Source organism: Lissotriton helveticus, chromosome 8 (assembly GCF_964261635.1).
Source record: "Lissotriton helveticus chromosome 8, aLisHel1.1, whole genome shotgun sequence".
Taxonomy (NCBI): Eukaryota; Metazoa; Chordata; class Amphibia; order Caudata; family Salamandridae; genus Lissotriton; species Lissotriton helveticus.
In genome coordinates, this window is record NC_136069.1 from 1,181,751,357 (window position 1) to 1,181,770,208 (window position 18,852).

Here is an 18,852-nt window from a genome sequence, read left to right on the forward strand (position 1 = left end):
ATGCGTGTGATGAATGGGTGTGGGGTGAGCGGGAGACCAGCCCTCCAGCAGTGGCTGGTTGCAGTCACGTGTCTAGTAGGACACAACAGGCACTACTTGCAACTGGCACCTTTTATTGGCAGGCGCCATGTCACTCGTGATGCGTGTGATGAATGGGTGTGGGGTGAGTGGGAGACCAGCTCTCCAGGAGTGGCTGGTTGCAGTCACGTGTGTAGTAGGACACTACAGGCCTGTCGGCCTAGTTCTTGGTTTGTTTCCTCTAGTTTTCTCCTGCTCTGTTTTGGCTGGGGATCTTCAGAGGCCTCTTGTCTTGCTGGCTCGGTTGTCCTGTAGTTCTTTCTCTCACTATTTTTCTTTTACTGTTCCTACCCTAATTTTTCGAGCTTCTTGCATTACTTTGGGGTCTTGTGTAGTTGTTGAAGATCTGGTGGCGCGTTTTCTCTTGTGCTATATCACATCACCTCCATGTTCTTATCTTAATTGGTCACCGCTATTGTTTCTTTTGCGCCATAGTTTACTTTTCTCAATTTCTTTGCTTACTTTCTCCCTTTCGCCTACTTTTCCTCTCATTCAATTTGTTTCCCCTCTCCTCTTAATGCGTCTTCCAGCCGGGCACGCGCTTTGCCTGTGACGCGTACGCGCTCTCCCTTTCGCTGCATAGGGGTCTGCTCAGAAAAAGCGCGCGCCTGTGCGGCCTGCGCATGCGCCTTCGAAATGATCTTTCTCAGGAGCAAAATCAGGCGCTCCCGTGAAGATCATCGTGGCCGCACATGCGCAGTGTGCGCCAGGGACCGATTCTAATGGGCAACTGAATCTGTCATAACAGCGCCAGGCAGGGGAGGCTCAGCGCAGCGGAGGAGGCTGCGGCGGCGCAGCCGGGGGAGCGGAGGCTGCTGCGGCGACAAGGAGGCGGCGGAGAGGGCTGCTTTGCCTCCCGAAGAGAACACGCTGCAGAGGTGAGTGTCACCCCTCCATGCACACCCCGGGCACCCGCGGCCGCCCCCTCGGCACGCGCGCAGCATTCCGTCAGGTTTGATATGAACACATTCCCTCGAACAGGTATATGTCGCCTGGACTGCGCTCTCTGCTGGAACAGGTATCCCCTCCGCAGGACCCGCAACTAGACAGCAACCTACCTGGCAACCAAGGGCAACACCCCCGCACCCAGTCAGGCAGGCACCCTTCACTCGTACTAGTCAGCAGCGTCCCCCAGGGCCGAGCATCTCCCACTCACCCGCACAGCACCCGCCCCCAGTTAGGTGGCATCGGCTGCACTGCATGGGCAGTACCCCGCTATTGTGAACCTGCCAGCAGCGACAGAGCCCCTCCTGCAGACCGGGCAGCACCCACCTCCCCGGCAGCACCCTCCTGCGCTCGCCTCCCGGGCTCCCTGTGCGCAGCGGCCCCTGCGCCGGAGCTGTCATTCATTGGCACCGCTCTATCTCCTCACCTTGCTGTCAGCACCACCCCTGCCATCCTTATTCCCCAGCGCCCTTTGCCCAAGCCTTCCATTTTGCCCAAATATGCCAACCTTGCGGAGTCGGCTGTCCTATTTTTACACCTTGTTGCTGTGTTATGTGACTGCACCCCTTCCTCTCTTGCGGGGTTCCTATGAGTAATCGAAGGCTGGTCCCTCACGCTCTGCCATTAGTTGCTCAGTAGCCTGATGTCATTTACATTGCAGTTCCAGGCCCTGGAAATGCACGCCAAACTAGCTGAAGATGCAACCAGTGCGTGGCTCGCATCTCACCCAGGATGCACGCTCCTGGCACCTGCAGCTGACCCGTGATAATTCTTTATTTCCCTTATTTTAACATATCACTTGTAGTCAGCGTTTTCAGTAAAAAGGCATGCATTAAATGGCCAGATATCCATAGTGCGGGAAGGGCAATGACCAGAGTGCTTTTGACTGCTGAACATGGCTTTCTGTCAGCGCATTAACTTGTTTCGTGTGAACCAGCTAGGTTTAAGTGTAGGTCATTCTGTTTCTGTAGTTTTGACACCGGGTTAGCCGTCGCTTGTCTGTGGTTATATGCATAGTTGGACTTGATGTCTAAAGGGACCATTGTTGGGAAAATATTTATGAATGAATGAGGTGGTTGTATATCACATCACGATGTATCTACCTCCTCACTGCTTTTAAATGAAAAGGCAATGCCAGGCTCTGTGGACAAAAGTTGCTTACCCAAGTTTATGAATATCGAAAGCTAGTGCGCCAGCCGGTCATGATTTATGAAGTGAAAGTGCTGTTATTTAGAATTCAACGCTGTTTTGCCATCACTTTTGAACAGAAGGGATTTTTTTTAAAATGCTTCTTCTTGGTTTGTCAAACAAGCATACCAACATGTTTATATTTTCAAAGTACTATCCATTCTCATCAAAGTTGCAGTTTTGACACAAGGACATTTCTCTATTTAAATTTTTTTTTCAGCTTAGCGTGTACCACAACGTTTTATCAAAACTTCCAAGGCGTCATTCCCAAGATTTCCCCTGTTCATTATTGCTGCTTCTGTTGCATGCATGTCACCCAAAATTGCCCTTCCTACTACCTGTATGTGGTTCACACTGTAGAGGGCCAAGGGTAAAATACTTCGTTATACTGTTTGGAAGATTGGACCCTGCAATGAAATTGTGTGACAGCACATAGAACCACCCTTAACATTGAGAAAATACAATTGCAGATGATGTGGGTAAGACAGGGCCCTTTCTTAATTAGCCTCATACAGAGGTCTGTGAGGTACGTGTTTCACAGATATAAATCCTGGTTGGGTCGAAGAAGCGTTTTGTCTTTGCAAGATTTTTTAACATTAGTTTAATTGAGTCTCAGGATGTAGTCACTCGTGCCTATGGAACAACAGAGCCTGGGCTACAAAGTTATATAAAAGATCCTATTACAAATATGTCTTGTTACAGCTAATATCACTTTTTGATTAAGTCTAATTCAGTGGATGTCAATAAACAGTATTTGTGCATGCAGCACATGTAAACAGAATCGGTGATTGCCCATGTTTACATTTGTTAGTACAGCAAAGCCAGAACTATTGGCCAGTGATAATTTTTTTCTAGTGTTGAATGTGCCCACTAGACTAGTTGATTTCGTCGGTTCAGATTAAAAGGCCTGATGTTGAGGATTATCTCAGTGCAGCAACACCAACCGTGGGCATTGCCAACAGTTTGCACTAATATGCCAAGTTAATGACAAGGACACATAGATACATATTTTCTGCCACTACTCTTATTTTTTTCTTTCTGGAGTGATGTCTTCCCCTAATTGTCTGCAGTAAAGGAGGGAGAAAAGCTACTTAATGTCTGCATGATTATGATCAGTTCAAGTCCAAATGGAATCGGGCATTACAATCTATCCATTCTACTATTGTTTAAATGACAGTTGCCCAGGCATTGTTGGATCCAAAGCTTCCTAGATCCACAGGTAATAATTGATGGCAGGAAGTTCTTGAAACTTCTAGAGTTGACCCCTAGCAATATATACAAGATTTGAGTGCATGACATTTTTTACATTTATGGTAAACCTTTGCTAAAGTTGCCAAGATTTACAACAAACACCAAATGTATACCTTCCCACCTTCTCTTAATGTTTATATTATATAGAATATATGACCTGTTTATATCATGTTCTTGCCATTTATATATTGTGTATACTTTACAGTAAATTAACTATAACGTCAAAGAATTATAACATTAAAAAATGTATCCCATTAATTTAGTTATAGTCCAGAATTTTTACAATACCCTTTCAGGCTTGAAGTGACACATCAATTAAGCAAAATAAGCATTTGCAATGCAATAGGTCTCGCATTAGGAAAGTTGGAGCTATTGGTATTGTAAATGACAATTTTTTTATGTATGTGCTGGTTTTGAAAATAGCAAAATTAATAGCTTTGTCATTTACAATGCCAATAGTTATAACTTTCGCAAACGTGACACGTATAGCATTTGTAATGCAATATGTGTTGTATTTACGTGACTTAGATGTATTGATATTACAAATAACAATGGCTTTAAAAATGTTTAAATAATTAATACTTAAATGAAAGTTATTGTAATTTATAATGGCAATAGCTTAAACTTTTGTAAATAACTTATGTGAAGATTATGTTCAGTGTATTTTATTCTGATGAAAATCCAAGAACAGAAGTGAAATATTAACAACTTTTTGTGACATTTGTAATAAAGCTTGAAACATTGAGAGAACATATTTGAACCAGTTATTGTTGAATGGTTGCACAGATTGATGCTGTGGTGGTGCTGAGTGATGCTGTGGTGGTGCTGAGTGATGTTGTGGTGGCGACGAGTGATGCTGTGGCATTCAGTGATGCTGTGGTAGCGCATAGTGATGTTGTGGTGGTGCTGAGTGATGCTGTGGTGATGCGATAGATAGAGTGAGTGAGGGCAATAGATAGATACAGGGAAGGCGATAGATAAATAGAGGGAGGGCGATAGATAGAGTGAGGGCGATAGATAGAGTTACTATGTTTTGGTGTGTGTTGCTATGTGTTGTTGTGTTTTGTTATGCTATGCTATGTTTTGTTTTTCTATCCTATGCTTTGTTTTGTTATGCTTTGCTATGTTTTGTTGTGTTTTGTTATGCTATGCTATGTTTTGTTGTGTTTTGCTATGCTATGCTTTGGTATGCTATGCTATGTTTTGTTATGCTATGTTTTGTTGTTTTATTATGCTATGCTTTGTTTTGCAATGCTATGTTTTAGTTATGCTATGTTTTGTTATGCTATGCTATGCTTTGTTATGCTATGCTTTGCTATGCTATGATATGCTTTGTTATGCTATGCTATGCTTTGTTATGTTATGCTATGCTTTGTTTTGTGTTTTGCTATGTTTTGGTATGCTATGTTGTGTTGTGTTTTGTTATGCTATGCTAGGTTGTGTTTTGTTATGCTATGCTATGTTTTGCTATGCTATATTTCTCGAGTTCAGGGGGAACGACCGAGGAGAATGCGGCGATCCTGATAGAAGCAAAGAGACCTCTTCTATATGCTTGGAAGACGCCACTTACTTTTGGAGCACATGTCAAGAAGCAGAGGGCTACTGAAGAGGGAAAAACTACCTCTAGGAGCCACTTCTGTGCCTAAGCGAAATCAGGTGGTTATTAGCGGTTTAAGAACAAGGGGCTCATTTACCAACTTCTAATCAAGGACAAGCGGTCTTTTCAGGATAGATCTTCGATATATCCGTTTCCTACAACAGTTGGGGCTCTGGAAGTTCACATATATGTTTATACAACACACAATGTCATGTAGAAACTAGTGTGGGAAAAACCGACCTTCCATGCACAAACGAGTGAGTCAGGGCCTGGCGGCCAAAGTGAAGTGAATAATTAGAGGAGGAGAAATGCCAGAGGCCGGCCGAGCGCACGCTGGGGGAGCCTTTGAAGTCATGGGGAGGGAAGCCTGTGGGAGGCTGATGCAGGGGGGATTAGAAATGCGAGTCTTGCTAAAGATTTTTGCGCTGTAACTGTTTTTGGTGACAAAGTAATGTTTACAGCTACCTTGCCCTTGGAAAATGAAACCTCTCGTGCTAAGAATCTCAAGAGGTAGTATAGGTGGGTATTTCTCAATGAGATAGCGTGACTGCATCTTCTAAATCAATTTTGGAGTGTAATTGATCGATAGAAGGCTGCCTTGCGTAGTGTTTTGGTAAGTTTATCTACTCCATTACAAACAAATAAAAGATATTGCCCCTTCGCTCGAGTAAACTGTCCTTATCACACAAACTAAGATTGTAAACACTCCATACGAAAATCCACTATAAAAGTGAATAACGCTGCCTCAATGCGTTTATAAGCTTTAGATTGAGAGTGTAATACGGGAGCGCTAGTGAATACAAGACCCCGTTATTGTGGTTCCGATGCTTTGAGCTCAAGTGATGGATAAACTGCTAGTCACGCCCTGTGATCTTTGGCAGATTACTGTCTGTGCAGCATTTAACTCGTGTAAGCCTGGATCGCGTATTCATGATTTGGAGAATAGTGCGTGTAATACAAGGAGGGAGGGGGGTGGGCCGAGTGCAGGAGAAATGCTGCTGGCAGGGGGAGGAAGGGTGACGATACGCAGGCCCTGCAGTGAATAATTATGGGAGGAGAGATGCTGGCCTGAGGCAGAGCGCACCATATGGAGAGGGAGGGGGGTGGGCCGAGTTTACTGTCCTCGAGCGCTCAGCCTGGAGCTGGACACATCCTGGGGACTCATAAAGCAAGTGAGTCTTCGGTGCATGTAAAAATAAGTAAATAAATAGGCGCTGTGTCTGTTTGCGTGCTCGGCTATGAATTAAGGGCTTGTGAGCGGGCGTGATGCATTTTCCACAAACGTACATAATGCACAAGTCAACTCCATACGAAAATCCACTATAAAAGTGAATAACGCTGCCTCAATGCGTTTATAAGCTTTAGATTGAGAGTGTAATACGGGAGCCCTATTGAATACAAGACCCCGTTATTGTGGTTCCGATGCTTTGAACTCAAGTGATGACTTTGTATTGTCAGCTGGGGTGACTTTGTAATGTCAGATGGGGTGACTGTATTGTCAGCTGGGGTGACTTTGTATTGTCACCATTGTCGTGCGTTCAGTGTTGTTAATTTAAATTTAAAAAACGATATTTGGGTGCCTAGTACACAACAGAAAGGTGCAAGTGCGCCATAATAAAACGAAAGAACGTAGTGAAAGCAAAAAAAAACAAGCAGCAGTGAGGCGATGCGAGAGAGAAGGCAGGCGCTGGAGAGGGAGGGGGTGGGCTGCCCATATAGAGAGGGAGGGGGTGGGCTGCCTGCTGGGCTGGGCTGCCTCTGATGATCAAATGCGAGACACGGAAGGCAGGCGCTGGAGAGGGAGGGGGTGGGCTGCCTGCAACTCGAGCGACCATATGGAGAGGAAGGGGGGTGGACGGCCTGCGTGTGAGGGAGACTGGGCTGCCTTTGATGATCGAATGCAAGCTCGTGCACGAGGAGCTTGTGGTCACGTGATTCACGTGAACTGTTGGAAATCCTCATCGTAAAAAGTCAGTTTTGTGGATGGGTGGCAATAGGTCTCTCTGCGAGACCTAAAAATGAAGCAGGGAACTCTGAGTAGAGTAGTTCCAGAGGTTAGATGGAGAGCAGCTCCTTTATATAGAGCCCCATACAACACCACCACAACTCTAAATCTTCTCAACTCAAATGTCTGTTTTTCTAGCAGAGTTTTCATGTATATGATTAACATAGTGCCATCCACGCCGAGCTTGAAAGTAACAAAGCATTTTGCCATTTTTACAGCAAAGTCTTTAAGCATGGGATTAGTTAGTGCCATCCACACCGAGCTGAAAAATGACAGAAGCCTTTTACCACTCCAGGCACAGTATTACAGCTTTGGATTAGTAAACTACCATCCATACCAACCTGCAATAAATAAAAGCAACCCCTGGCACATCATTTTTAACATATTGTAGATGAAACCCACTAGTAATGGAGCAGTGTACATTAAATTTAAACAAATGTGCTGCAGGTGGGTGTTGTGGCATGTTCACCCGAGATATTAGTTGTGGGGAAAGAGTGGTTATGGTAGTACAAAATACATTTTGTTTTTACTTTCTTAAACAAACTGGGCAGTATTGGTGCAAAGCAAGTACAAAATAACATAATTCCAAAAGATTGGTGCCTTAGTGAAGCAAGTCCATTGCAATGTGTTTCTTTACCCAGGCAATTTACAGTGATTTGGCAGTTATTGAAATGGATAAATATAAATATTTGAAGAGCATGTGGATTATACAAAAAAACTTAAAAGCAATATGGGCTGGAAGGAGGAGCCATTTGAGAGGGTGATTGGGGTATTTAGCATCTAGGATGAAACATGGGCCAGGACTAAACCCTGTTTTATGGGACTGAGGGTAGAACAAAGAGGTCAAATTTGATGGCTTTGTGCATCATCTCTATGTGGCATGAATAGGGACTAATCAGTGAATTTAAGACTTGGAGGAGGAATGCAGGGTATGAGTGTTCTCAAAAGTGTTAGCTGTAAAGAGGTGTTGAGATTTATTTGAGATGTGTCTACATTGGTAGAGTTGCAAGTTCAGAATACAACTCGGAGATTTATCAGTGTAGACAAAAATAGTAAGAATTCTGTTGATGTTGATGTGGGATTGCTAATACTGATCTAACTTTGTGGAAGCAATGCTAGCACGCAGATGTGATCCAGTCTTGGAGGGATAATTTTTTAAGTCAAAGGTCAAAAGTACCACTTCTCTATGTACCTGAGACAGCCACCAAGATTATGGTCAACCATTCCGGACGAGGAGCAACTGGCTGTCTTCGGCAAGCTGGTAGCTAAAGATGCCCTGGGTAGTCAAAATATCTCCTGGTGGCTTCATGTGATGTTAAATCGTATGGGGAACAGTATCGAAGAAAGGGACACTCTTCATGTTTAAACAGTTTTGGGGGCCTGCAGGCATCCATTATCACAAACTATATTAGGAGCCCAATTTAATATTTGACCTGGCAGAGACTACTCGGCCTGCCAAATTTAGAAATGACCATCAAGCCAGTGGTCAATTCTAACACATTGGCAGGAAACCCTGTCACAACGGTTCCTGCCGGTGCTTTTTAGAATTTAGTGCACAGTATCATCAACATGACGGAACCTTCCGTCAATTTTTTTTTTAATTTTGAAAAAGGAAGTCCCAAACGCAGGATTTTCTTTTTGAAAATAATAATAAAAATGCCCCCCCCCTTTGCCATGGGAGCTATCTCCCATGGCGAGGGGGGCATTAGACCGTTTTCACTACTTCTTACCACCAGCGTTTTCCTAGCACTGACGGGCAGTGAAAATTGACCTCCGTGTCTGCCCATCTAAATTAGGTGGATGGACATAGAGGTCAGCTTCTTACAGCCCTTACTGCGTTTGGCCATTGGAGGGGAGCAACCATGGGGGAGACGGAGGGCTGCAACCATGGTGGAGACTGGAGGTAGACAAAATCTCAGAGACCATCTGGACAAATGCCCTCTACACCTCCAACCCTACTACTACCACAAACTTACCACCTGGAACATCCTGTCCACCCAACACACCATCTCCACCATGAAATCCATCCACACAGGACTCGGAGCTCCCACTGACCCCTACCTGCACCACATCTTCAACCTTGGTAACTAAAGGATTGGCCAAGAACTCACCACCCTACTGAACAGCTCTATCACCATCGTAATATTTCCCGATAACTGGAAACACGCCGAAGGCAGACTAGTACTCAAAAAACCCTCTGCTGACCCCAGCGATCTCAAAAACTACTGGCCAAGCTCCCTGCTCCCATTCCCAGCAAAAGTACTGGTAAAGAGTATCAACAATCAACTCGTGACACACTTGGAGCAGAAGCAGAAACTTAAAGCCTCCCAATCCGACTTCCGCAGCAATCATAGCACCGAAAGTGCCCTGATCGCAGCCACAGATGACATCCGAACCCTCTTTGACTGAGGTGAAACCGCAGCTTTGATCCTCCTCGATCTCTCGGCAGCCTTTGACACCGTATCCCACCACACGCTGTTCGAAAGACTCTAGCACATCGGCATCCAAGGGGGCGAGCTCAGAAGGATCACTTCCTTCCTCACTGGAAGAACCCAGAGTATCCACCTCCCACCTTTCACCTCTGACCCCAAGGAGATCACCTGTGGCGTCCCCCAGGGCTCATCTCTTTACCCACTCTCTTCAACACATATATGACCCCGCTGGCCAAAATTGTCAAATCCCATGGTCTCAATATAAGTTCCTATTCAGACAACACCCAACTCATTCTCTCACGACGACCCCACCACCACCAGAACCAACTACCACAGATGCATGACAAACGTCGCCAGCTGGATGAAAAACAACTGTCTGTAGCTGAATACAAACATGACAGAAGTACTGACCTTTGGCAACAGCAGGAACACATGGAATGACTCCAGGTGGCCTTCAGACCTAGGACCCACACCCACTCCTTCCGCCCACGCCAGAAACCTCAGAATCATCATTGACAACAAGCTTACCATGAAATCATAGATCAATGCTGTCTCATCCGCCTGCTTCCTCACTCTGCACATGCTACGTAAGATCTTCAATTGGCTACCCCCACACACGAGATGCACCGTGACACAGACCCTTATCAGCAGCCAACTGGATTTCGGAAACGCCCTCTACATGGGAATCGCTGCACACCACCTACAGAGACTTCAGATGATACAGAACGCTGCGGCGAGACTCATACTTGGCCTTCCCAGATGAACCCACATCACACTCCAAGTCAGGCAACTCCACTTGCTCCCCTACAGAAGAGGTGTCTATTCAAGCTGCTGACCCACGCACACAAGGCTCGACAGAACCAAGGACCCCCATACATTAACCAGAGCTGGAACTTCCACCAACTATCAAGAAGACCACATTCCTCCTCCCTTTCACCTGCCCATACTCCCCACATCTACCGAAGCAGAGCTGGAGAACACACCTTCTCCCACTTCACAGCAAAGACATGGAACAGCCTCCCCACGGACCTCCAGACCATCACCTCACTTCCGAAATTCCAAATGGCTCGCGAGACCTGGTTGTTCGAATAAGCCTCTGGGACCTGCAAGTGCCTGGATACCTTATCGACTGATTAGCCGCGTTTTATAAATCCTGATTGATTGACCTATGGTGCTCCCGCATTTACACCTGTGGTCCGGACCATCATCGTGGCGGTAAGGATATTCCATTGTGGCAGAGTATTCTTACCATCAATATTTAAATCAGCTGCCTAAATGTAATATTTTTGGCAAAAATGTTTCTGAATTGGGTGGTTGCTCGTGATGATGTATTTACCAGAAAGGGGCATTTTATCCTTTGTGGTAATGGGCAGAATAGATTTTACCATCAGGAAATATTTTTTCCTTCTGCAAATGGACATTTTTTTATTTACAGTGCTAATACAATTTCAAGTGGTAATGGCAATTACTTCCACATGCATTTTTCTTAATCCATTCCTTACAATATGAGGATTCTGTCTCCCACACAGAATTAGTTTACAGCCGTAAAACGAAAATTAGAGAATTTAAAGTGAAATTGTACTTCCTGTGCTATTGACACAAGGTTGTATTTATTAATGCTGCAAGTATTGAGAGGTGCCTAATAACACACCTCTGCTTTTTACTTCTGTGACCTGCTGAAGTTTCCCAGCCCTAAGGTAAGAAAATCTTCCTCCTCTTCTATGTGTTTATTATGTTAAGGAAAAAGAAGTAACAAAGACTTTTAGTACCCCTTTGGCTATGCCCTTGCCGGTGTGGGGGAAGAAAATATTATTAGTCTTCACACTTTTGCGTGAGTCTTACTTTGGCAGTCCTTGCAGAGCCAGAATGTCACTCTTACTTGTGAGATTGTTTATAAATGCTAGTGGCATCATGTCAGCCAGCAGTGTTTCGTCTTCCAGCACAGCACTGGGTGTTCAGTAGGATGCCCTTGGTTTGCGTAACCCGCAAAGCCTCTGTTTTAATTAATAGCAGGTTCTTGTGAGACTGGATGAGGACCAATGTTTTAATGCCCAAGAGGCCATATAAGCAGGAAGTGCTTTTGTTGATCTCTGTGGTGGAAGAATTTGATTAGAGTGCTCCACACTCCATGAAGTATAAGAAATGCTCCAGAAAATATCCAAATGTTGAGAATACCCCTGGATCTCCTAATTCACAACATTTGTAAATGAGTGCGCTGTCCAGCAGATAGTTCTGCTGAATTGCAGATAGAACTATCTCCTCTAAAGTCCGTAGATTTGGGGGGAGGGGAGTAAAAATGAAGACGAACCCGAGGAAGACATCATATGGAGCATTTTGTTCAAGACTTGGATCTTTCTGAGTCCCTTCAGCATATTTGGTGTAAACGTTTATTCCCACACCTGGAGCAGGTGAAGGGGATGATCTCGTGTTGCACTACCAAAGAAAAGAACCAGATTATCTTCCTCTGCTTGATGCAGTTGGCAAGGTGTTGACTCTGTTATGGAAGGAATGGAAAGCATTTCAAGATTCCTAATGAATAAGTATCCTTTCAAAAACTTTGTAGAGGAGTTTCCCCCATTTTTTCACATTTGGATCAATTTGGTAAGTACATCGAGGTGGCTGATGAAAGGGCATATTTTTCTTCCAATTTCTCTGTTAGACCAAGCATATATGCTCTGTACACTGTTCATTCTTTTTATAAGGCCTTTCAGGCTCTGGCTGAACGGATGCAACACAGTCAGTATTGCATAGAGGCTTTGGCTTTAATGAAACAACAAGTAAAGTTCCTTTCAGATATCTCTTTTGACAGCCACTGTGGAACTGCTGCTGGAGCTGGTGCAGCTATTTCTGCAAGTAGAAGTATTTGGATGAGCTCATTGAAAGCAGATGCTACCCAAAAGTCCAAACTGATGCTCCTTCATTTTACTGGGTAAAACGCTGTTTGGGCCACATTGACAGGGCTAGTAAAGTAGTCTACAGAACATTGGAAGTTATTCTTTTGCCTCTGTTTTTCTCAAGGGGTCACAGGTTTGTCTACCAAAGAGGTTTTGATCCTCCTGCTCTGTCAAGGGATTCTGGGCAGCTCTTTCAAAGTAGGGGTCGAGTCCGGGGGCCCCTACTGCTTACAAACCTCAGTCACATTCATGACTATCTTCCTCATTCCTCGATGTATCATTTTCCTTTCAAAAGACCAATCAATAACTGTCAGGATGTCTGGCATGCTTCAGTGTTGGATGCCTGGGGCCTGAGCATCATCAGCCAGGGGTACAAGACTACTTTCACAGAGATTCTGCTAGAACACATTTTAGTCACCTCATCTCCGTACTCACAACAGGTTTCGACCAAAGAAGCTCAAGACCTACTGGACAGGGCATTGATTGTTCCAGTTCCACATGCAACATGGAAACAGGGCTTCTAGGCCACCCTTTTTCTGATCAGAAGGCATCACAAAAGTGTCACTATGTTTTGGACTTGAAAACAAATACACTTTTTCGCCAAGAAAAAATTCTAAATTGTCACTTTGCAGTCAGTCCTCTTATTTTTACACCAGGGAATTCCTTTATTACTTAGATCTTCCAAATGCCTACCTTAATGTCCTTATTCACATAGACTTTCAGAGATATCTCAGTTTCTTTATCCTCAGCCATCTTTTTGTTGCCCTCTGTGCCAAGAGTTTTCATGAACTTCCTTGTGCCACTGAGGGTATTCTGCATCCTGAAGACATTCATTTTTTACAATATCTAGATGATTGATTGGTAACATCCTCTTTTTCTAAGGTGAGCTTTGATATCCGAAGAGTCTGCAGTCTGGTCCAGGAACATAGAATCCTTATCAATGTCAATAATCCAAGCCTGACTTTGTCACAGAATTGGTCTCCTTTGTCAGAAAATTATCAGGGACTGATTGCTGGCCTTTGGGGAGCAGTCGTACTTTTCATTGGTGGCGAGACCCAGAGAAGGAAGTCACTCTGATTCCTTTGTCTCCTATATTTCTTATGACAGATGCCAGTGGAAGGCAGAGGTGCAACACTGTAGGGAGTCTCAGGTCAGGGTCATTGGCCTATGGTCCCTAAGTGTAGGGTACTTTCAATTGGAGTAAGCTTTCTGTGACATTCCAAGCCCTTCGTTACAAGAACAAGGGTTATACCCAAAGTATTCACTTGGACCTGGGTGAACGCAGTACTGAGAAGAGGGGTCCCAGAACATAGGAAAAAACGTGAATGTATATACATGTGATAATTAAGAGTCTGATTCTGGAGATAGTAACAACATTGTTATTTAATCACAATGTGTACGTATTTTTGGATTATACAAAATTATTTCACACAATTAGCATGTATTAAGTGCCCCATGAAGTAGAAGGAAGGGGGTGTGAGAGTGTAGGAAGAGGAGTAAAGTGGTCAAAAAAGTGACATAACATTGGTCTTCAGACCTTACTATACACAGTAATGAAATGGTTCATAAATACGGACCAGCGGTTCAAAAGATTCACATAAATAACATGCTTCCAAGAAAAATACAATAAATCATATATATGGACGGAAGCTGAGATGGAGAAGAGCTGTCGACGTTTCGACCCACAGAAAATTGCAGGCAGTGGATGTTGCCTTGCTGGGGGTCTTCATCAGGACGGGGGTGGGGCGGGTTATCATGCAGAGGATGTAATGATCATGGTAATGATGGTCTCATATTGATAGAGGAACATCAATTGAATAAGTTATCCAGACCATCTGTCCTATTGTTGATTGCGTTAATCATCACATGTATATATATTCACGTTTTTTCCTATGTTCTGGGACCCCTCTTCTCATTCCAAGCCCTTCAGCATTTCCCAAATTCGAAGGTAGGGATGTGTGTCGTCGAACAAACAACCAAGTGGCTCAGGTTTGTATCAGTCATCTAGAATGCTCCTGAGTTCCAAGTCTAAAGCCAGACAGACAGGTCTGTGGGCAAAGGGCAGCCTTTTTCTCTCCTTGAGTAATATACTTACCTGGGAGGAAAATACACATGCTGAGAGTTCGAGTGAGGGGTTTCCCTCATCAATCTCACTGTGATTCAGTCCTGTCTTTTTTCAGGAGCAGCCTGTTGTCTATTATGATCAACTAATGTTGGACCTCTTCTATTCGGAAAATAGTGCTCCCCTTTTGGATTTCACTAACTCAGAGTCCAAAGGCTTGAAGAGTGGATGCAAGTGCCTCTTCCATGGCCCAGGGGTGTGCTCTATGCCTTTTCCCCTTTCTGGGTGTTGCCTAAGGTTCTTCAGAAAATGTAATCTGAGAAAGCAAGGGTCCTTATGATAGCCTCTTGTTGCCACAGCAGCCTTGGTTTCTTCTTCAGCTGTCCCATACGTTCATACTGGATTTTTCCCATGAATCCCTTGCCTCTGAGGGCTCATCTTGAAGTCATCCTTGAGCCACCTCCATCGGGGTTTTGGAACTTGAGAGGCCAAGGCTTAAAACTTAAGGGTGTTCTTAACAGGTGGCTTAATGTATCCCTTAGTCCCATTGTCCTGTGACTGTCAAGGATGTAAGCGTTACTTGTGGACTTTTAAGGCTTGGTGTCTATTCAGAGGTTTCATTGCAGTATCTTGTGAGCTGTTAAAAGTGTTAGTTTTTTTTAAGACATGACTTTTGATTAGATTTGACAGTTTCTACATTAAGAAACCAATGACCTGCTTTTCTAGCATTAAGTGTTTCTCTGGTCCCTATTATAGTGGACCTGGTCCCTTTTCTCCTCAAGAGCTTTTTCTCTGTTGGTCTGGTGTTAATTTTCCACTACCATCATGTGATCTTACACTACTTTTACTAGTTCTCCAAGACTTTGCATTTACATTACAGTGGAGTTAAAGTTTCGTATGGCTAAGGTTTTACTTTTGGTGGCTATATGCATGAGCAGACTTATTGGTGAGCTGGATGTTCTTCAATGTGCTCTCTATTTTTGTGTTTTCTGTCAGATGAGGTGGTTCCCAAGGCCTGTGCATCTTTTGTTCCAAAGATTCCTTCTTCTTTTCATTTCCCATAATGTAGTTCTACTAGCCTTTTTTGCTTTCTCTTTCATTTCCTTTTTTCCTTCCCCCTGCCTATCCTCTTTCTCCTCCCATTTCCCTTCTCCTGAAGATGAAAAATACATGTACAACTGGTGGTGCACAGGGTACTGTAAGTTTATAGAAAGAGAACTTCTACTTTCCCCAAGTTAGATTTTTGTTTGTGACCTATGGTTCGGGTTAAGTCCATCATCTACAACTAAGAGGCTCTGTATTTTATTTCCAATAGCCAGAAGTCAAGAGTTGCCAGGTCCTATCTGTAGCCGTTCACAAGTGGGGTTTCTGCTCTTGAGTGGCTTTTAAGAATGTCTCAATTAAAGACATCTGTAAAGCAAACAAGTCGTTATCCCCAAATACTATTATCAGTTGTGAATGTGGTCTCTGTTATCTGATTCTGGTACAACGTTTTGAAATCTGTAAAGACAAAACAGTTTTATTTCTGTTGATTTCTCAATACCCACTGGTGCTGCTGAAATTCTAATGTTCTGGACGTTTCCTTTCTACGTTCATCTTTTTCGGATGACCAATTCAGTTTAAGTGGAACATCATATTGTAAGGAATGGGACGAGGAGGACGAGGAGGTAATGAGTTGTTTACGTACCAGTAACCTTCATTACTCTGAGTAGAGTACTCGTGAGCTCCACCTTCCATTCCTCGATTGTTTTGTAAATCATGCGTCCTACAAAGTTTGTGAGCTTAGCAATAACAGGAAGTGTGCAATTAGACACCATCCTATACTGAGAGTACTTAGAGGTGGAACTTCCTGTCGGTGCACTTTAAATTCTTTATTTTGGTCATACAGGCTTGTCAACTAGGTCTTATGGGAGGCAGAAGCGTCATATTGTAAAGAATGTGACGAGGAAGATCAGGATGTGGTGTTTCTGTCAGCAACATGGCTACTGCTGTTTTGGTAATGAGACCCAAAGACGTTGGAGAGAGCATGAAATGTACTAGCTATTTTCTTCCGTCATTAACTGTATGTTTTTGTTATAGTTTCTGGCATGGTATTTTCTCCAAATTGTCATTAAAGGAAGATTAACAAAAAAAAGTGTACACTATTTGTTTTCAGGATAACATTTTGAAATTGAAGTAACCCTTTTTAATTGACACATATGCCTATTTACAATTCCATCTTTATGAAAAAGAGGAGTATTTACGATTGTAATATGTTGCGCCGTGCCTCCCAAAATAGGATGCATCGAACCGTGCACAAATGATTAAATTGGAAGTACTGGAGTACTGAGAATAATTTACGTTTTTCCATATATTCCTCTTTGGATAGGTGAAAGCAAAAGATGTAGAAGCCCGCCTTAAGGTTTAACTATACATGCATGGGTTATTACGCATTTCACCTCTTGCTTGACACCATCACACAATTTCATTTTTACGAAATAGATATTGATTTGCTACTCATTTCAAAGTAAACTTGTGGTGTGCTTTAGTTGCCAGCTGATTTCTTACTTGAAGTAGTATATTATTTTCCCTCACTTCTTTACACTGAAATGTGCCTGCTGTTGTCTTATTTTTGTATGTTTCTTATAGATCTTAGTTAATTTTGTATGGCTTCCTCTGTGTATCAGGTGATGTGCCACACAACCCAGCCTGCCTGCTTCCCTAAATTGCAAACAACACAATACTGTAAAAATCCAGTCCAACTCATGTACATCCAAAGTGGATCATACGTATACAATTTAAAACTCATAGGGCGTTTAAAGTGCAACCCATATTGGAGAGCTATTGATTCCATATTCCGTGAATATGTAGGTAGTATGTAGCCTAGAGAACAACATTATTTAAACAGTGGGTGTAACAGGTACAAGTATTTGTTCATAAAAACGTTTTCAGAACTCTTAAAGCAGACTCTGTCCTTCATGCCTCCCTGGTCCTTATTACATATTTCACTCTGCTCGGAGGATGAATCACAAAATCATTGACAACATTAGGGAATATCTAGATATAGCACCACAAATGATTGAAAAACACTTGCCAACAATTTGCATTTATAGGACTATATATTTGTCCGTCAAGCATATAAAATTAAAAGCTTGATTTCTACATTGCTCCAGTTAACGAAATTGCAGTGCATATTAAAAGTATTGATATAATCATCCCTCACACATTAAATTAGTGAATTCCGAGAAGGAGCATTGCTTAATGTCAATGAACAATAACCTTTAACTGCATTATGAGGAATGAGGTGATAGCTATCCAAAATCCCTTATAGACATACCAGCCTTTTAGGAGTAATTAATTACCTCCTGCTTTTGTTATAAAATTCATGCTTGGGCTCGATAACGGTATATATTGTCCTTCAAACAATTAACAAATATTTGTACATAGAAACACGGGCCTGTACTGTGCAATGGATAACTGAGAAAAGTGCCTTGTGCTTATTAGAGTAGAAATACATGCATTCTTTATGTATTAATTTATTTTTCTAAAACATGCTCTTTATTAGTGCAGCAGTAAAAAGAGAATAGTAGGAGAACTTTTGCATATGTAATCAATCTGTAACCACATACTACTGAGAAAAACATAGCTATAATAATAACTCAAGACCACTGTAGCCTATCTGCAGCTTCACCCCATCTGTTTAGATATCCCCTGTTCCCATCTGATGGGTCTCGGAGCTCTCAAAATTCGGGTACATATTGCATTGATTTTTACTAGGGCATCTACTAACAACTATCGGGGCAGGCTGTCTTAAGTTGACTATGGTTAGTATGTCTCTGGAGTCCTTTCCCATACATTACTATTGGAAATTCAGTACAGATGGAAAATAAAAGTATCCAACATAATTCCAGTAGAGAGAATTTCAGCAGGGACTTCCATGCATGGTTCTTTTTCCTCCTTTCACGCACACGACCCGGGATACAAGGAAGTAATAAGCAAACAAACAGACATTTTCTAGCACCTATTGTTTGGTTATACACATGCTACCAGACTATGGCTACCACAGAGCATTCCCAATGTAAATCTATGAATGAGACAGCAGTACCTGGACATCAATACCAATAAAGAGGGTTAAGCCATGTATGTGTAATTAAATTAATGTGATGTACACTTTATGCAAATATTTGAACTGTTGCAGTTTGTGCAACGTGTTCTACAAGATGCCCTTAACCAAGTAACAATATCATCTCAACTGTGAATACAATTAAAAACCTATATTAGCGTCCTATTTTCCATGAGCCAGTGTAGTAATCCAATAAATCCTGCAAATTCCACATGTAAGAAATTCCATTGTTGAATACACCTCTGAATGTATCTCCTATTGAGGCTGAATGTGTCTACCAGATCATACAGCAATTTCG

The 18,852-nt window shown here is 42.9% G+C and overlaps 1 protein-coding gene across 4 annotated transcripts in view; it reads left to right on the plus strand.

Annotated features, from left to right (window-relative positions):
- Window positions 1-819: 819 nt before the first annotated feature.
- The window catches only part of CDKL5 (cyclin dependent kinase like 5), a 1,214,907-nt gene continuing 1,196,874 nt past the window's right edge, over window positions 820-18,852 (plus strand). For all 4 annotated transcript variants that reach the window (XM_078658112.1, XM_078658115.1, XM_078658113.1 and 1 more), the window contains exon 1: window positions 820-956. The gene's annotated coding sequence lies outside the window, so the exon portion shown is untranslated. The remainder of the gene's footprint in view (window positions 957-18,852) is intronic.